This window comes from Betta splendens, chromosome 10 (genome assembly GCF_900634795.4).
Source record: "Betta splendens chromosome 10, fBetSpl5.4, whole genome shotgun sequence".
NCBI lineage: Eukaryota > Metazoa > Chordata > Actinopteri > Anabantiformes > Osphronemidae > Betta > Betta splendens.
In genome coordinates this window covers 15,583,681-15,604,609 of record NC_040890.2, presented here as the reverse complement: position 1 = coordinate 15,604,609, position 20,929 = coordinate 15,583,681, and the positions used below count along the sequence as shown (strand labels likewise).

The following is a 20,929-nucleotide window of genomic DNA, read 5'->3' as shown; positions in this document are numbered from 1 at the left end:
CCGGTGCCGGACGAGCAGCACACATGAAGCAGCGGGTGTGAAGCGTGTGCCTGTGTGAGGCGGCTCTGAGCCCACAGTGCTGCACCGCTCATTACGCCCGCTCAACACCAAGTAACTTACGGCAAACTCAGACGCGTCCCCTGGATAGAAACGCATAAAAAGGACACTGGGAGGCGCGGGAAGCTGCTGCAGATATCCTCCGCTGTCACCCCCGAAGAGAGCTGTGGAGGAGGACAGTGTAATGAATCCGGACTTATGGGAGGAAGTTATTATTTTAGGCATGAATGGATTTGGTCTCAGAATGTCCAAGCTGCCAGCCTCTCTGATAATGAGACAGGACGGGGAGACACATGAATCGCTGGCTCTTCCAGCAGAGGTCGAGGCTAAGAGAAGGGCTGTTTTAATGAAAAGAACTTCAAAGAGGTTTGTGATAAGGGCTCGAAGGGGAGGTTCCTGACAGCACTAAAGCCAGGGTGATTCCCCCTGAACACATCACAGGTGGATCATCCCTCCGGTTAGTTACTATAATTTCAGGTAATGTTCTACAGTCCTGCTTCACTTTTATCATATAAAAGCTGAAATTTCCTTCAGGTCAACCAGAAGAATTAAAAAATACATATCTAAATATATATTATTTCTTTTGAGTTTGTCGTCAGCTTTGCAGTAACAGATTCTTAATTGATAATGCAATCTAGTGCATGGGAAGGAAAAGTCATAGCCCCATCAGTTCCCATTAGACGTCTTCAGCACGCTGCAGGAGACAAACCAGACGTACAGTGGCAGCAGCAGAGAAGCTGTTCGCCTTATTCCTAGTCAGTGCACAGTCCGGATCATTGTGAAACTGTCATCTTAATGTGAAAGTGTTGCATAATGGGGCTTTGAATTGTGCCAGTTTTACAAAACGTAAAGGAACATACAGCAAAGTCAACAACACGCTCGCTGCGCGGCAGCATAATGAGAATAGTCATTTGAAGGTATAAAATATGAATCCTGGAATGAAAGCAGAGAATAATAAAAGGACCGTGTGAAGCTGTGAAGTATGAATATTTGTTGTGTTTCTTCATGCAGTGTTATCTTGACATGAATTATTTTCCTGTGCTAACTAGCGCTATGAATAATTACGTGACACAGTGAAGTCTCCTCCATTGTATAGCTTCTCCCTGCTGCAAAATAATTCACACAACTCTGCCTGGAACGCTACCACCGAAGTCATTTGCACAACATCATCCCATGCTGAAAACTAAAGTGAGGTGTAGTCACAGACGCAGCGTGTGCACAAGGTCGTGCCTGAACCGAGGAGCAATCTCAGCTGCAGCGCCAAGGTCAAGCTGTTGTTGTCTGGGCGAGAACAGTGTTTAACTTACATAATTGGCAACGCCAGGCAGCGGCGGCGATGAAAGAAACGCAGGTCATGTGTGAGTTGAACTAACTTATCTCTGCCTCTCGGAATTAAATCTGTAACAGCAGCAGCAGCAGCAGCACGCAGACGCTGGGAGATAAATGTGACCAGTGTGAGCGTCCACGGACGGAACCCAGCGCTGCCCTGCAACTGCTGATACGAGCTAATGTGAAGCCTCTGCAGCGGATCTTTGTCAGATTATAAATCCAGACCAATTAGTGTCACCCCAATAGATGAGAACAAGGAGCAACACCTCTCTGTCTTAAGGGCCTTCTTCTTCTACTGTTCATAAGGCTGTTAATTAGAAAAGCCGCCCTTAATTAGGCGACGCTGTGGCCCTGATTAAAACGAGACTCGCTGGGTGAGCAACGGCGCGCGCACACACACACACACACACACACACACACACACACACACACACACACACACACACACACACACACACACACACGCTGTATCTACAGCAGACATTTTGTGCGTGACAGGTCAGCGTGCGCGATCGAGCCAAAGGCGTGCTGCTTTCTGACTGACGGGACTGTTGGCATGGTGACAGGCGGGCGGACGTGAAATCTCCGACGTGGTGCTTCCTGGTTTTAGCTGCGTGACCTCCAAACAGTCCAGACAAGCGGAGCCGCGGGCTACAGCGAGCTAATCAAAAACACCACAGAGCGAACAAGGCTACCTCTTTCAGACTGTCTCAAAATAACAGGATTATAGTTTATCTCTCAGCAGCAGTTATTTGATGCTGCTAGCATTTAAATTACTTTCCATCAGGAAACATCCAGCCAGTCGAAGTGAGCACCTCTAATTCCAAGCAGGGTCCATGTAGCAGAACACAGAATCACGGTGAGGCCAGGATGCTTTACTCACTAATGCCACAAGGGTAGTGATGCAACAGTGCCGGTACCTGGAGGCAGGTGGATTCTTTAACTCCTCTTGCTGTTAACAAAGGATTGTGTGTCAGAGCTGTTGAGGAGCAGAGACGCCAGGAATGAACCCTCTGATCGGTGGGTGACGGTCTACTACAGACAGTAGAATCACAAGGGGAGAGGGGGGGCATCACAGGAACAGCAGCCGTTAGAAGGGTCTGACACTTCTGACTTGTCTCACCTCGTGAATTTTAGGAGAAACGTACCAAAACAAATCAGTGCAAGATGAAACAAAATGAGGCTAAAATGAGAATCACAATTTTGTGAGAGCAGCAGAAGAGCAGTGACATTTTCCTCCGGGTGTTAGTCTGCATGAGAATTCGCTGAGTGGCTGTCGAGAGCTCTTTATTTGCTCTGTCTGAGCTCAGCACGAGATGCACGAATCATACTTTGATGAGAGCAGATTGAAAGCCTAGAGAGAGCGCTCTGATCTCCCTCCCCGAGATCAAAAAGAGGCGCAAAAGATCTTAAATCCTCAAAATTTAAGAGATTGATACGATCTCTTTCTATCGGTGCGTCTTTTAGTTATAGGGAAAAACACAAGGCAGGAAAAAGCTACAGTGTGATTTTGGTTTCACACAGATATCACAGAGAATCACATCTGGGAAACAGCACACAGGACATCCACACGACCGCAGCAAAAACAAATCACTCCCCAGTGGAAAAAGAGCTGCTAATATTTTAGCCATGTTATTGGTGTAAAGGCAGGACTCTTCTTCCCATCTTTCTACATACATCAACTCAAAAAAATATACCGTATTGCATAAAAAAAAAAAGGCTGCTATTTCAGTAAGAGTTTAAACATAAGAGCCAGAAGCTGAGACAAGTGCAGAACAAATAAAACCGTAAGAACTGGGGAAGCTCTGAATCCTGAAGAGCTGGATTTTCTCCTGAGATGCTGCAGTTGAGTTTGTACATCTTAGCTCAATTGCATTATTAATGTGAGCAGACTGGCCACACACACACACACACACACACACACACACACACACACACACACACACACACACACACACACACACACACACACACACACACACACACACACACACACACACAGTACAGGCTTTAATGCAAATCAGCCACATCTGCTTAATAGTTTGCAGGAGACAGTGTATTTCACCTGCTCATTTTCTAATTACCATGTTTCTTTAACAGAGCAACAAACAAAGTCACATCCTTAACTAATGTTTACATCTGTGAAGCACAGTTTTTATTTAAAACCGGGAGAAAGACAAGCAAATACGCTCCAAGCGGAAAACCAATTATATTCTTACTGTGTTGTGTGTCTCTGCAGAAAGCTGGGAAGACATCAGACTCAAACGAACAGCCATTAATTCAAGTTCATTTCTGTTGGGTTGAATAGGAAATAATGAGTGGATGCTGTCAGCGGCACTGATCGCTCACAGGGCACGAACGCGGTTCAGGTGTCAAACCCATACAACACAATCCTGTTCGTGAAGTGTAAAGATGCTTGTTTGCTTGATGTTGCATGACGCATTTTCATTAATAAACTGTGTTAGCAGAGCAGCTGTGCAGCGAAAGGTCACACGCTTTATTTCTTAATCAATATTTCTGTTTACATGTAGTTGACCTAAAGAGCACTTTTCTGCCTTATTAGTAATTAATTTCAAACCACTGATTTTTCTCGGCTGCCCCGTGTCTTCTCATGAAGAGGAAGCAATACCTTGGAGATGCCTCATCACCAGTAGAATATATTGTTCAGTGGCAAAGATGCTGGATTTAATAAGGCTAAAGTTTGCGCTGGTATTAAAATATGTCTCCACTATTTGGAGTGAAAAAAATATTTCCCTTTGATTACGGTACATTGCAATATACAGTATGGTACGGTATTTTAACTGAGAATATATTTACTGCTTAATATTTACTGACAGCGTTTTGTGTGATTTATGGCTTGTTCCCTGTGCAGGGTTAGAATACTTGGTTTCTTCCTGTGAATTCAAGTATAATCACTTATAAATGGGCCGAAGTTTTCCACTAGACTGCAATTCATTTTCAATCCATTGTGCGCACAAGCTGTTTCTGTGCTGTCCAGATATCAACACAGATGCAAGCTGATGTCTGATCCAGTCTCTGCAATGCTTACAAGCGATTTAATAATTGCCTCCCTTCAACAGAGAATCTCCATCATCGCTACGAGACGAAAGCAGACGGAGCTTTTCTGTCTCTTGTTTCATGGATGCGCAGGTTGTTGTGCAAAGGCATCCATATCTGTCCTTCCATCTCAGGCTAATCTGGCTTTTGTGCAGGTGCTCTATCTGCGGCAGCACCGGTTTAATGCCCGTGTGGCCATAAAGCTGTTCCTTACAGCGGCACCGTGGACGTGGGAAACGCAGGGCAGGAATACTTCAAATGCAGGGAAATTACAGCAAATGAAACGAGTAAGGGCACACAGTGAATGTATGGGCAATCTAAGCTGTTGATATTAGAGGTATTAGTCAACAACAATGCGGTTGTCTGCTGCAGCAGACAGCAGTTTCAGTGAGGTCGTATTTTTTGTCTATGGGGGGAAAAAAGACAACTTGAGTGTTATGAGATGTTATGAGGTGTGTTGTACTACATGTAACAGCAGCTAGAGCCTCAGTACCACAGTGTCAGTGGATGCAGCCATGGTATACTTCTAACCTGGGTAAATAAAAATGTTTAATTATTCCATTTATAATCACATTACACAAGCAAAAAAGTTCATCACAATTAATAAACTGTTAATTTTCTAACAATGTGGGCTAGAAAAGTAAATTAAACACATCTGTGGGTGTTACCTACGGGCTAAAAATGCATCTGAGATACAGTCTCAGCTGACGGAAAGATTTTACGCAAAAATGATTATAAAAAACTGCCGCATGCCACATGACACGCACACAGTAACAAGAACAGATCCAAGTACAGGAAAAGTGCTCCGTCTTTGCAGGTATTTCTGCTTTAAGCATCACCAGAGAGCAGCGGTGCAGTAATCTGAAGTCGGTGACACCAAAAACATGTTTGTTTACAGTAGCCCCACTGAGCTCAATCCTTCACGCTGACTGTGTTACCTCCCGTTTTTTGGAAAACAGAATCCTTATCAAAACCTTCCTCTCGCTGTACATGTGAATACTAATGCTTGCTCATGTTTGAGCCTGCACCTGCATTTCCCCACAAAAAGTCCTTCAGCCCTTTGTTGTCGGTGTAAGGCAGCTGTCTGGGGTTACATCAAACACTCCTACAGTACGGGTACACACACCCTTTCACTGTCTCCATCTTTTCTCCCTGATACGTCTGCAGCCCTTCACCATGCATCTGTCTGGGATGCCTCTCCCTCTCCCTCTCTCCCTCTGTGGTACCACACCGACCCAGCCAAGTATCAGTTCATCTCCTGCTGCTGATTTGACATTACTGCCGTCAGACTACAGGCTCAGGTGTCGACTTTGATCTGAGCCAAAAATAAAAGAAGCAAAGCAACTAAAGATTTGTAAAACAGAGGACGGAACACAGAGCTGGCTTACGCAGGCACACGGTTCTTGCACAAAGTTATGGGTTTTAAAAAACACCACATTGCTGTGCTTGTCCCACCCTGTATCACAAAAAAGCAACCTCTGGGCTCTCAGCGTATCAACATGTGTTGACGCATTGTGTGGATGTGTTTCTGAACCCACTCTTCTTCTGGGTCCAGGCAGATGGATATGTGGATATTTTATCCACAGGCCTTAACAGGCTTATGCTGAACAGTAGTGTTAGCAGTGAGGTTACGGTTGTGTACTCAATCAACAAACACATACAGTACATCTGGATTCCTTCCACATACACAAAGGATGCATGAAATTACTCTGTAGCGTCAAGTCCTGACCGAGAAATCCTCCTTGTGCCACAAACATTCTCAAGATTCCAGAGGCAGAAAATAGTCAAATAGAGCATTTGGTAAATACAGTAACTGACGTGGCAGCAAAAGGACGATTCCATTGAGTGGAATGTGTGTGATAGAGCATGACTACTGTATAATTTATATCCACTTAACTCTCACTACATCTGCTTAAGGTTACAGCTTCAACAAGCTTCTTAGTGGCAGAAACAGGCCAAAATCAGACTGACAAAATCAAAATCAGCCAATAGGAGCTCAACCCCAACACTCACTTCTCAAAGTGGTATCGGTATTAGTCCATATAATGCAACCACGACAAGGCCTACAGTCCGATCGGTCTGGAGATGGCATTAATAACTACAATAATCTATAAGCAAGACAATCGGGAATATTAAAATATGTCCAGGAATGTGTAATGAATTTTTCAGTGGGTAAAACCTGAAGGAGAATCTGATAAGGCTAAACGAAACATATTCAACAAGAGGTTACACCCTTGAGTCTGCATAAGTACTGTGCATAGTGAGATTCCACAGTGAGTGAAGGTCCCATGTTGACAATGAAACGTGAACCCATTATTCTTGCCTGTAAAATGGCTGCAACTCCACCCAGGCTGAGCATGTGCATTTATAGGTAGCAGAGTAGAAATGACCAGCGGTTCAAAAACCAGCCGGAAGCGCCAGGCGTTTTACACACCCGTACCAGTAACTGATCTAATCTGAATAATGTGCTGAATAAACCCATAGGCAACGCAGGATAATGTTGGTTGAACATGATACAGCTGCTCCCGATAAGTACAGTCAATGCCAGACGGTAAACCAGACCAAGCTGATGTGAAGAACAAGAGGTCGACTCTGAGGGGTTAGAGATTTCACTTCTAGGCTCTGATATGAGGTCATAAATGTATAAATATCAAATGCTAATCCCGATCTCAGTCAGACTCACAGGGAGTCAGTCGTGTCAGGCGTCTCATGCACATGAAGAAGCCTTGAAACGAGCTGCTAACCAGGCTGTAGCACGGCGGCTTCAGTCGCCCTGTGAAGGAAACTACTGTAATTACCGCTGCTTGTAATTGCATTTGAAATCATTTTACATACTGTACAGAGCAGTGTGGTTCCTGGTGAAATGCGAAGCAACAAAGGTTTTGTTGGACTGCACGAGTCGAGTCACCTCCAGAATATGTTGAAGGAACCAGCGTCACGTCATGGCAGTGTGACCCCACTTCCCTTCTTCTCTGGACCTTGTTAAAATGACTATTTCTACACGGCGCCACTCCATGAGCTCTGTGAAATAGTTTCTGCCGGAGTAAATTAGCTGTGTAAATACATAGATCGTTGGATCTCGTTATGATCGTACGAGGTAGTTTAACAGCCAAAAAATGGGCGCCCATTAGCCGACAGACTCGTCCGTCCAGGAGAGAGACCAGCGTGAGGCAGTGCAGTTTCTCAGCCAAGCATGAAACACATCCACTGTATAACTGTGCTCATCCATCTGAAGCACATGAGGATCCACTCAGACATAAAACAGTCAGTTTGTCAGTGATCAACTTCGTTTGTTTGCATTTGTCTTTTTTTTTGGGGACCTGTCGGGCCGTGCAGCTGAGAGTGTCTAGGTCCTATGACAAATGAAAAATATCGAGGCTAGAGGAGGAAATCTGAATTAATGCATGAACTCAGACCTTCTCTGCTGTATTGTATGAAAATATGAGAAGATTCCATGGATCAATTGTAACCCAATACACACGTTGTGATGGTAATGTGGACTGAAAGTTCATTATGTCTATCCATACATGCACGTGTCAGGAAAGGGATGAGGAGAACAAAATACTGTCAACACATATTGGCTTCAAACTTCCATAACACGTCTATGAAAAAAAGATTAATCTAATTTGATATTTCAAGGGTAAAGCTTCTCTTTACATCTCTTTTCAGATGATTATCAAGAAAACCTTGACGTTCTCCTCCGTTATGTTAAATACAGACATCATGCCCTTGTCTATTATTAGTCAGTGTGTTCAAGTGTGTTCACCCATCACGCGTCACCATTATAAAAACTGCTCTGTAACAGAAGCCTTTTTGAACAACAGCAGCAAACACTGAAATCATTCATATAATAGGAATAAGATACAGTTACAGAAGATACAGATTTTAAAGACATTACTAATTATTTTCACATTGTCATTTTGTAAAAGGGCCCAATCAGATCACCTTTGCGTCCTTACAGTTCCATCATGCAACACGAAGAGGGACGGTGAATTAATACTCTTCTCTAATCAGCAACTGTCTGCCATGTTTGCCATAAGTATTTCTGAGAGGTCTTAACCTTTAACCGGCTCAAATGAACTGTCTTCTCTAGAATTAGCTGCTTCCTGCCCAGTGAACAGAGACGTTCGGGCAGATGGTGACAGTTACACTGGCTCACAGCTGAGGGCTGGCGATGCTGTGTAGCCACTCACATTAATCTGCTGCTGATAATACATTTCCAAGTTGGCCCACGTGGCTCATTTTCAAGAGACACATTTCTTGCCGGGTCATGTGTGGCTGAGATTAGCTTCCCGTCACCCGCCGCCGCGCCGTCGCCACGTTTGGAAGTTTACCCTTGAAAACGCAGCCGCGGGAGCTTCATGGGTGTGGAGGTGAGAAGTGATGCGATAGATAAGGCACCAGCCACTGCTCTATTTATGGTTGGGCTGAGCAACATGTTAGTGCAGGCTGAACCATAGAACCAGGCTGGCTACACACCTAGCAGCTCTGCGGAGTGACAGGTGACCCCAGCGGGCGAATAAACAAGGTGTCCACTGTTTGGACTTGGCCGCAGCCTCTCAGCACACCGGGCACATGAAGCGTCCTCCTAAGGATATTAACCTGGCTTTTCCCTGGGTGCATGGGTATTTTTAGCAGCAGAACAATAAGAAGTGGAAGGTAAACAAAACAAACACCTTCTTATTATCTCTGACCCCTTCCGAGAGATTTATCCCTCACCTTTAAAAACAGAATAATGACCTAGAGAAAGAAAAAACCCCAACTGCGCTTCCTAAACAATATGGATTTTTTCAATGCTTCATTTTTTTCCGCTCCATTCGCCACAGTCCAACGTCTAACAAAACAAAACAAACCAGATCCTCAGACGAGTCGAGGAGCTGTGTGGGCCCCACATGCCAAAGCACGAGCAGACGGACACCCTTCATCCAGCTGATCCCAGCGCAGCGGCCGCCAGGGGACGTGAAGGAACACTCATTAATAGTTCCTCAGTCGGCCTACGCAACATCTGTCTCTAGTGAAGATGTGAAGGAACCACACGTTCAGAAAAATATACAGAAGTTTTCAGGTGAACTCTGCCGAGACCTCGTTATAGTTCCCGTCTTCCTAAACATTCCTTCACAGCTGGGAAATGCTCCATTAGAGCGGGTAGTACAAGATGTAGCTGGAACAGCTTCAGCACATCATATACTGTAGACTTGAATGCATGTATAGAGCTTTCTTATTTATTAGGCACCTTATACTTAAGGAAAGGGGCAAAAGAACCAAAAATGAAAAAAAAAACAGTGTTTCAGTTCTCTCCTGAGTCAGTGATGACAATTCTCTTCATGGATTAAAGGGACAGGAAGAGCTTTCCCTCAGAAACAGCTCCTGCAGAGGCAAGGGCAGGCTCAGATCTGTATCCTGGCCAGTGCATTGAGGAGCTGTTAAATACAGCGTTTAGCAGATAAGGAGTGAGGGAGAGGAAAGAGTTAAGAAAGGAAAGAATAGCGGATATTTATCAGAAGCACAGGCCAACGACTTACAGTAAGTCAGCCTAATGAATGCAGGAAGCGTTACTGTAAGCAGCCACGCTGAGGGGAGGAAACTGCTTTCCAACAAAGATTTAGAAATCCTTCATTTATCTATTCAAGTTGAAACGCCAGCGAGTGTCGACCTCCCAAGTTTGCTGTAAACAGTGCGCCGCTGAGAAGCGCGCGGTGCCAGGGAGGCTTAAAGAATCCGGCGTGCAGCGGGGGGTATCCATGGTGACACCGTAACCCGCGGTGACAGGTATCCGTTGGCAGCGGCACCAGCTGCTGTTGTTCACTTTGACTGTTTCCTCAGAGATCTGAATGAAGAAAAACTGGAAATCTCAGCTGCGCCAGCTGTCAGCTCGGCGTTGTGCACACACAGCGAGGCCGCAAGAGGCATTACACACACCGTCGCTCTATGCCGGGACGCACACACCGAGCACACAGGCACACGTACAGTAAACACAAACACACGCCCACGCGCTCTCTTTGTTGGGCCTGTATCACGCTCAGCCACATGCACCTCTGCAGGCGACGGTGAAACATCTGCACATCTTCTCTGCCAGTAGTCACGACCTATCCAGCGGCCACCTTTTATAGGAAACAGGCTTAAAGAACACACTGCAGCACTTTTCTATGAACTGGCCTTTTGTGCGGACTGTTTCTGTAATTGCAGATTTTATGGTGTCAGGCCATTTACTGAAACAGCAGAAGCTGTGTGAATGAGATTGCTGTTGTGAGACAGACTCATTTGTGTGGCTTTAGTAGGAACGCGTGGAGGGAGAGCGGGCGCACGCTGAAAAGCTATCCACTCAGTGTTCTCAACGCGCTAAGAGGAACCATTTAGAAAACACCATAATCACAGCCGTGAAGCCACTCATGTTTTAATCCCAAACTACAAGAGAATTCTAATGAATCTTTGAAAATCTCACTAATGAGGGTTAATAAAATGCAGACTGAGAGAGTGGCATTTCACTGCGAGGCTCCTTTCACAAAACACCAGCATGTGTCCTGTTCACAGAATCATTTCAACTTGCAGGTATTAACCAGAGAGAAACATTTATGAGTGAGTCATGCGAGTGGAGCCACATCCCCCGACACTGACATTTTACATTTATAAGTTCACCTTCTGTTTTTAATTGTGCCACACTTTATTCTAAGGTTGTGAAATAACGGTGAATTCAGTGTAAATTGAATTAGGCCTCATTAGGCCTCTTTCTACACACTGATCCCAAACCACCCAGGTCCGTGGTTTATTTCCCATCTATCAGGCATCTCCTGCCCGTCCACTGCCGCTCATGTTTACATAAAAGGCTGAACCCGATCAGCGTGCGTTCAGGCCAGAATCATGTCATCAGTATTCATTACATTCGTGACAAGGAGCATTTTCCGTCTCAGCCCCCTTCTGTCAGCCCCCCAGGCCTCGGGGAATCCACTGAAGGTTAATTTATTTAAATCCCCCATGCACTCATCTCTATTCCATTAAAGTCTACTAATAAATCTTTGGTGTTCCATGTAATCTGTTTGCTACTGTCAAAGGCCCAAGCCTCTGCCACATTTCGCACACATGCTCGTGGACGCACACTCAAAGATAACAAGGCGCCGGATAAGGTCAATTTAAAAGCACTAGATGTCATGTTCTGTGTGGGTGTGCACACATGTACTGTAACTGTGCACAGACGTTTGCCCTTTGAAGGTGGCTGAGAAAGCCTGCTTTAATTAATGTAAGTGCGGCGCGTGGTGGGGGGTAGTAAAATCAAAGAGCCCTGTGCTGCTCCAGTGCCCCAGAGGTCCTAAAGTCTGAGCCCGTGGTCTGAAACACAACTCCCCATCGCGCCTCCCGCCCCCAGCTTTATTCTGCAATAAAGAACACGGCCGTTCCTCTCCGGTCATGATAGCCATGATTAATCTGGGCAGCGCCGGGACCTCGACTGTACGGATGAGCACTGCATCACCCCTGCGTTACACACAGATGCTGTCAGGACGGTGACAGGTGCAGCGTGAAGCCGGTCCCGTCGGTCTCAACGTGTTTCTCAGCGGTTTAGTTAGCGAGGGGTCAGTCTGGGCATGATTTCAGCAGATGTGGTGCATCAGGAGCCAAGATGTCAGTCAGTCAGCTGAGTGCTTGTTGTTCCGTGAAAGACAAAGGCCAAAGCATCTGGGCAGTCTCACAACAACTGGATGAGCAGATCGGATTTCTGCAATGCTGGAGCGTGAAACCCGGCTACACGAGGCGAGAGCAAACCCGTCTGTAAGAAGGAACGTACAGTCAGGTGTGTCTGTTACAAGTCCACCTCCAAGGTTTGCCTAATAGCATTATGAGCAGTTTAACTCTGAAGTACGACACAGGAATATCCACTTAGAAACTTCTGTGAGATTGAATGAAGCTAAGCTAGCAGAAAATAATGGAATTACCGCATGTCTCTCGTATTACCCAGCACATATGTAACGCTATCCCCGGCTCTTTCATTTTTTATATCCGATCTCCACTGCTGCGTCCACCGTTTCCTGTCGTATCGCTTTCCCTCAGCCACGTGGCATCTGTGCACTTTTCTATGTCTAATGGACACCAATATAAATGTAAAATATCATGTTCTGCCCCGTTCCTAACGTTTTCCCATCACTTTCTCCAGAGACGTTTCTCCATATATGGTGACAGATTGGACTGTAGACATCCATCACACTAAACACAGCAGCGATATTGACAATAGCAAACAAACCGCATCCAGTTTCAGCGCCATTAGACAAGGAAACATCGCAGCTGTTTTAAATATTAAGCCCAATTATGTGTCTGTTCAGAACAATGCGGGTGTTTCATCACTCAGGTTCCGACTATGACTGATGGGCTGGAATATGACACAGCCACTCAAGCTAGAACTGGAGGTTCTATGTTCATTTTTCACTTTTCTACATTTCTATTATTTTCTCACAGGATGTTGTGCACTTTTATGTGCCAGTCAGATTTAAAGTCACAATGAAATTATAGCTGGTGACTAAAGGTTGTTTTTGTGTGTTACCAAGCTGCAGTCAATCAAATTTGACCAAACTCTGCCTTAAGTCTGGATGCATGCTTATGCAAATCACTTTTTTAAATATCCTTTTCTATACTATAAACTACTGGGTCTTCCTGTATTGGCTATATCACAACACGCGTCCTGGAAGTTACCAGCACTTTTGATTCCTGTGCCAACCTCCTAATGCCCCTTACAGTATGTGGCTTCTCTTCCTTTCTGGACCATCCATATGTTCCTCTTGCGTCAGACAGGACGCACAATGAGCTAAAGTCTGTTTTTCTCCCCTCATATGAGGGTGATGATTACATGTGATTGAATCTGAATGAGGGTGAATTATAACCCCAGAGCGCTGACACAAGGGACAGCTTTAGTGCCAAAGTATTCTTTGAAAAGAAGACGCTTTCTCCTTTAAAAGCTATTCAAGTATGCGGTGAGTGAATAAACTTGGGGAGAAGAATGGCCAGATGGCTGATTGTCATTCCCTATGATTCTTTGGGCTCACAGCTCTGCAAACCTAACAGAGATGCTGTGGCATTTCCAACTCAAGTGAGTTTTTTTTCTACACCACCACTTTAGATTCTGATAAAAGCAACTTGGATTGTGACAAATAGAACAAATTTAATACAGAAAAAGATTCATTTAATATTCAAGCTTTTCCATGGACTGTACTTTGGTTGGAAAAATCTAACTTTAATAGAACAATATACGTAGTAATGACAAGACCAAGCTGTGTCATTGTTTCTGTGAATAAGACTTTGCTGCTTAACAGGAGTTTGACAGACACTGAATTATTTTCCCCTGCAGCTCTCGTCCATTATAATAACCCAGTTAAATTAGTTACGTTTTGTGATCAGAACGCGTTGGAGCACTTCACATCCTGTCATGGTGACAGCTTTTCTGTGCAGTCAGTACAATATGCCAGGTTTTTTCCTCTGAATGTTTTTTTTCCTGAATCCGTTCAAATCATCTGCAGGTTTTTGGAGTCTGCCTCAGTTTGTCTGCTCCGTCTGCCTTTTCTTTGCCAACTGTCAGTTTAAATTTTAACATGATAAAACTGCACTGTTTGAGTCTCCAGAGCTTGGTCTGTTACCAGACCTGTGCTTCATTTTTAAAGGTATTTGCTAGAAATGTGTTTGTGGTTTCTTCTCCTTCTAACTTTTCTATCATGCAACTCAATACTGAATCCACTCATCATACCAGCATTTGTTATGTTTCTCTTCATTTATGATGTAGTAACATACTCAGTGTACTTCACACAGCTCTCAGCAGTGACTCTGCCCTCGACTCAGCTCAGTCCTCCTGTCGTGTGTGGACAGAAGAGGAGGAAGGAAGACATGAATTCATCTAAATTATTCAGATGCGCTAAACTTTCAAGAATACGTGCATAAGTGAAGCAGTGAGTCATTTTGTGACAGCAAGAACAGAAGGGAATGTGAATCACTACTAAAGCAGCTCCGTAACAAAGAGGAGTAAACCATGTGGCGTTTCGTTGAGTGAATCACAACTGCTGCGGGACAAACAGATGGTTTCTTTGGTAAATGCTCGTCCACATTTCAAACATTTATCGGGATGAACGTGGAAGTGCATGTTGTAGCAGCGGGGACATACTGTGAAGGCTTCGGCAGAAATAATCCTCAGCTGCCGTTTGGGCCTTAAACGAAGGCTAAAGCCCAACACGGGCTCGCTGCGTTGCTCTGCTGAACAGCCCTCTCAAACAAACACATGATTAATTTGGATTTGCTACACCTTTTGGCTTCCCAATCATCTCCTCTTCTCCAGTGAGAGCTTTCTCTGCTATCCCCCATTTACTCCTCGTGTCACTTTGACCGGTAGGAGAAAATGTATTGCACGAATGCAGAATGGCAGGCAAAGTCACACACACACACACACACACACACACACACACACACACACACACACACACACACACACACACACACACACACACACACACACACACACACACACACACACACACAAAATAAGATCTGAGGAACCCTCTGAGACCATTTAAAGCTAGTTATGAATTCTCATATGTTTGAACTGTTCCTTGCTCGTGGAATAGGGGATAAATAGGGATAAGAAGCGTAAAGGATTAAACAGTCGCTACACTGTGGAAATTTACTCCAATTTCACCTTAAGCTTGGAAAAATGTCATTTGAATTGATGACTGCGTTTTGCAGGATGGCATGAAGAGAATCAACCTTTCGAAACAGGAAATGACCCGGTCACCGACACCATTAAGGCAGTAAAGGAGACGGATAATCAGCCTGCCCATAGATTACAATTTGATGCCTGAGCAAAAAAGCAACCCAGGCAGCCTGAGCTCGTTTAGTTAACATTACAAAGGATCTCGCAACACCAATATTCTGCTCTTTCAATATCCCCAACTGGACTGTAGGGCTTAAACCCTGTGATTGAGCTGATTGAAATGATAATAGCCCTCATCAAGGCAGGTCTGACATTTCATACATGAATAATTTGATTCTTTGTCCACAACAAATTGATTCAAACACACATCAGATCCCAAATTCAGAAATATGTCCCTTAAGTAGGATTCAGCTTGAACATTTTAGCACAAGAATATGTTTTAAAGACGCTAGTCTATAAAACATCAATCACTTTGTCAAAAGCATTGAAAAAGTGAAAACTCATAGGTATGTAACTAGTAATGAAAATACCAGTTCAGTGCGAAGATGCTGTCATTATTTACATGGGTGCAGTGATTTGTGAGAAGTTGCAGCATGACTTAAGGAAGTCACACATTGGCCTTCTACAGGTACATACCTCACAGCCCTCCAGTGACCCGCCTGTCCAGCAGCAGCTGGCGAAACAGCGTGGGCTATATCTGTGTGTTGACCCAAAGGAGACCTTCCACACATTACAAGACCACCTCCGATACAGCTGATGTGACCTCCTCCCAAGGAAACTAAAGAGGTTTCGCTGTGGAATCAGTCGACTGGAACAGACGTATGTGTTCTCCTAAAGACAAGCAGTGACATGTTGGAATTAATTACCAAATGTCCCCAGGGGAACATCTGTAGACATCACCACCAGAGTGACAACACAACAATCAGGGGCAGGGTTTCTCATGAAAAACTTAATTAGGTTGGGTTGAGCGGTGATGCTGAACCTTTGGTCACAGAGGAAAGAGACTTTACAGAAGCAGAAAATTCATGTAGCACTTTGCTACTGTAAAAACACAATCTACTTTTCCTAATTCCATTATATGGAGCATTTTTCGCTCTGTTGCTGTTTGAGGGCAGGTGCACCTGTGCCTCCCATCCCCAAACCAACTGAAAAGGCTGAATTTTGTATTGACATCCACGACGAAGTTGTTCTCGGTACCACTTAATCAGGTCAGTATCAGCGCGGATGTCAATCCAATCATGGCCTGGATTGTGCCTCTCTGGTCGTCTCGCGATTAATCTCAACCTTTGTAGCACGAAATAATTGTTTTCTGGATAAAACCTCCTGATTTACGGGAAGTGATTTTCAGCATTACTGTCGTGCACTAGTGTAGCAGCTGTAACACGACACACTCAATGAAAACACAAAAAAAAAATCTTTGGATCTACAGTAATCCATGCAATGAAAACAGGAACATGTTTATGATAAAATACCTTCACACTGCACCATAATCTATAAAAATAAGGTAACAGGAAGAAAATCTGTGCCACTACTTTAACTAAGGAGCCTGTGCTGCACAGATTGAATTATTCTCAGGTTTTCTCATCTTATCCAAAACTATAATAACAGAAGAGTGTTGATATAAAAAGACGGCTTAAGCTGCTTAACCTCTTTTCACTCAGAAATGATCACCCAGGGACATGTGAATCATGCAAGATGATTATTTGAGAAAGGATTGAAATAACTGTAGAAATATGTTAGTAAAAGATTGAAATGACAAAACATTTAGAATAAATCGTTATTTCAGGAAAACCCAGTCACAGATTTATTTTTGTGGGGAGCTTTAATGGAGAATTGATCCCCTGTAATATAAAGCACCTTCCAGTGTGGTCCATGTAACAAAGCATGGAAATGGCTCTGTAGGAGTTATGAGGGTCAATGCAAATGAATGCAGCAGTGATTGATGGGAAAGCCCTCCACTGGTGCACTGTGGGCAGTTTTACAGCTGATATAAAAGCCTCAGCACTGGAAGCTTTAGAGAGGAAACCAGATGTGTACGAGAGAAATTCCAGGAATGGGACGAGACAACACATCATCCATCAGTCTCAAATGGAACATCCACTAATCACATGACACCTCCGCTTTTCACGCCCCCATAGTGACAACACCTCGGTGATTTGGCATAGTAATAGTCCTATCTGGCGTCGCCCATCCAGCTGCATGGTGTTACACTATATTTTTACCTGCTGGATGTTCTGCTGCAACAATGAATTTGCTGCAATAATGTGCCGTGGGTGGCATTGTTAACAGTGGGAGAAATAAACTATTTAAACCAAATGAAATGAAAATGCTGGGAGCTAAATGATTCATAGCATGGGCTAATGAACCGGTGGCCTTCACCAGCTTGACTATTCATTTTCATCAAGTTAATAATGTCTAAATAAGAAGGAAATGCAAGGCATGGAAGCGCAGAACTAAATCTGCCAAGCAACATGGCAAACAGCCTGTAGGAGACTTTCGCCTCAATCGCAGAGAGCCTGAAGATCATGTGTCCAGACAAACCTAAACGTTTCAAATGTCTACGGTTGTTATATAATAATCTGTTTGCCTAACACTGGACCAGGAGGTAAAAATAATAATCCCGTTGTTTCAGTTCCTTACAGGCAGTCAGAGCACATTGACCTTGTTTTCTCTGAAGCAGTTCATTCGAGTAACCACAGCGGAGGAGAAGTGCTTCAGGCCCTTCAGGCTGTCGTGAGTAAAGAACAGAGGAGCAGCAGTTGGCATCAGACCCCCGCTTCTTTATTTTGTAGTGGCGCTGCAGCGCAAAGGCAGGATAATTAACAGTGACAAAAAGCCATCCGAATAAGACGACGGCATGGAGGCTTGTCAGGTTTGAGCTCACTTGCCTTACAGACTTTTCCGCTCCCTGACTAGGCTCCTCCGCTGATGAGCCAGTCAAATCAAGCTAATGCCAGAGGCGACGCAGCACGGGGTCGTCTGACCACAGCCAAAATAACACGTTTCAAATGAGTGAAAAAGAGGCGAGTGTCTCAGCCAATTATACAAAGGGCTGATGAAACGTTGCTACCAGGCACAAGCCACAGCAGAGCACATGTGTCTGACTCTGTATTTGTGCTACTAGGATGAAGATCTGAATGCCACCTGAGCCAATACCACGCTGCAGAGACCCAAGGATCTCAACAAATAGCGGTTACCCAACATCATCTTTTTCAAATTTTTCAGATTTATGCTAAAAATTGGAGCCAATTGGTTTAAGCTGGATTTCCTACAGTTTTTTAAAGCTTAAGGACACAATCAGTAATAAGGAACAGACGTAGCAGGGAACTCAGAGTCATTCTGGATGCTGGATGTCATTGGATGCTTCAAAGTCTGGAGCCAGCATCACATTTACAGTCCTGCATGCTCAGCTTCGCTACAAGCTTCATGTTTAGGAAAACCCAAACTAAAAGATCAAGTAATCTAAAAACCCACCCGGCCCTGTGAACAGTTTGATTCATCAGGTGCCCTAACACAGCTAAATCATTATTTGTGATTTGTGAACTTTGAAGACTTAATTCAAAGCAGGCATTAAAAAAATAAATAAATAACACACTCTGGCTAAACATTGTGAAAGTCGTGTACAGTATATTGACTTTAAAGCTATTTGTTGCTGTTGAGACCCTTTGACAGAAACATCTGGTTCGCGCTTTCAGTTTGGCTAAGAACTCAGAAGGGAGGCCAGGCTCTATTCCATCCAATGTAAGACCCACACCTTATCATGACACAGTTGTAATGCACATGCAATGCACAAATAAGGTTTACAAAGCGTAATCTATAAGTAAGATAATGCCGCTTTTATCTTCCTCATATTGCCTAGTTTCAAAAGGTCTGGCCATTCTCCAGTCTGTCAGATGTGCTGAGGGCTAATGCAAGACTTCTAGGCTTCTGATAGCTCATCTCTTCAAAGGCTTTTTGTCAGCTAGTTGCTCTGTGGGGAATTTAAACTTCAAGCTCCCCACAGGAGCAAGTCTGCCCTGGGCTCATCTCTCATCTCCACGTTGGTCTGTTCGACGGGTGGACTCGGGGAGTCGGTGGCATTCTGGAAACAAGCCTGTCACTCAAATGCATCATTTAGAAAGAAGATTTGTAGGAGACGAAGTACAGAAAGTCAGTAAGGATATTAATAACTTTTATGGACCCAAATAAAGAATAAATAAATTATGTGATTAAATATATATATTGATATTGGCTAGAATATATAAATTAACATAGTTTCATACTATGTTTCATTCCTTTATTGCCCTATAACTAGTAGATGCTAAAGCCCTTTTGCTCCATGTGCCATCTTCCATAAAGCAGGAAAGGCTTCACTACAGGTGTGTTTAATTTGTCTTTTAACAGCACACTGAAGCACAGCCCATTAAAATGCACTTATGGTTTGGAAGATAAGGACTGATTCCAGGAAACACAGAGTGCTTTTAGTCGCTCTCAAGTACCATCATGAAGGTGATAAATGGATCATGCTTACAAAGAAATTAACTTTCAGTAATACGAAGGCCTTGATCACTAAAAAGAAGCTGATAGAAAAGCCTATGTGCAGTTCCTATGTTTTCATGTCCGCTGACTACTGATGCATTTTCCTTTTTATTTAAATGTGGTCGCACCAAAAATAATTTGAATATTATAATTTTGAACCAAAGCTAATGTTGAGTTTGTAGCCATCATATATTGTTTACGATCACTCTCCCTTTCCACAGTTTTTTTATTGTCTACAAGCTGCTCCTGACTGATGCCTCGGCCCCACAGGCCTGATGACCACGGTGATGGCTTCCCCGTGCCCACATCCTCATTAAAATAAGTACAGGCCAAAGAGTAAGTTGGGTAAACAAGCAGAAACCATCCATTAATGGCTGTGGGCTTCCCTGCCACACCACCATTAATTATCTGGTCTTACAGAGAGATTAGATGAGAGAAAACAACAAGCACCGTGCCTGCGCCTACTGCCTGGACGTCTGCTGACTTTTTAATTAGACAGACATTCCTCATGAAGCTGCAGCATAACTAAACATATTCAGTCACTGGCTGTATTTACCGAGGATTGTTTTGTAAACAGCTCCAACTCCGCCGCTGTGGGGAAATTATTTTCCTAAAGACATGTTCAGCACCACAGGTGTTTTAACACAAGCGAAGCCGAAATCTTGGTGAGAGAAAGGCATAAAAAAAGCAGGTTTCCCCCTGGAGACGTTGTGAAGGTGCCCCCAGAGAACAAGAGCCAGTTTGAAACCAACATGGAGAGCGCTGTATGTGTAAACAACATAAAGGAAGAAAGTCAGTCACATTTCTGCACTTTTGGCACATTTAACCACAATATTTCAGTTGACAATGGAATCATACGTCACCCCTGTATTTGTATCTTTACCGAATGTCACACTCTCTATGACTTTAATTACTAAAAGATTTGGCATAACCACAAAACAATTAAGTCACATGTCGACATTTCAATCAATTTTTCATCTATGGCTGGTGTGCAACTTTTAACTATTTATAAAACTGTGACCTTCATTCATGATTTGCATTCATGTTTATCTGTGAGAAAACAAACTGAGATTAGTAAAGTGGGAAATACGTCTGTAGCCACTCTAAAAGGCCCAGAGGAGAAAATCTCTCTTTAGATAGTGTTCACAAGTGGAAGTGGAAGGGGTTATCGCTGCCTTCGAGGCACACTGCCACGGCGTTAGGGCACAGTAGGCATGCTTTCTATTGATATGATAGTGTGTCATCACTTTGAGGCTGTGAAAAGATCTTCAAAGTCATCTCATCTTTCCTTAG

At 43.9% G+C, this 20,929-nt stretch overlaps 1 long non-coding RNA gene across 16 annotated transcripts in view; it reads right to left on the bottom strand.

Moving 5' to 3' along the window:
• The window catches only part of LOC114864928 (uncharacterized), a 106,154-nt gene that overhangs the window by 72,648 nt on the left and 12,577 nt on the right, over positions 1–20,929 (bottom strand). For all 16 annotated transcript variants that reach the window (XR_008695899.1, XR_008695898.1, XR_003787440.3 and 13 more), the window contains one exon: positions 15,755–15,949. This is a non-coding gene — a long non-coding RNA (uncharacterized LOC114864928). The remainder of the gene's footprint in view (positions 1–15,754; positions 15,950–20,929) is intronic.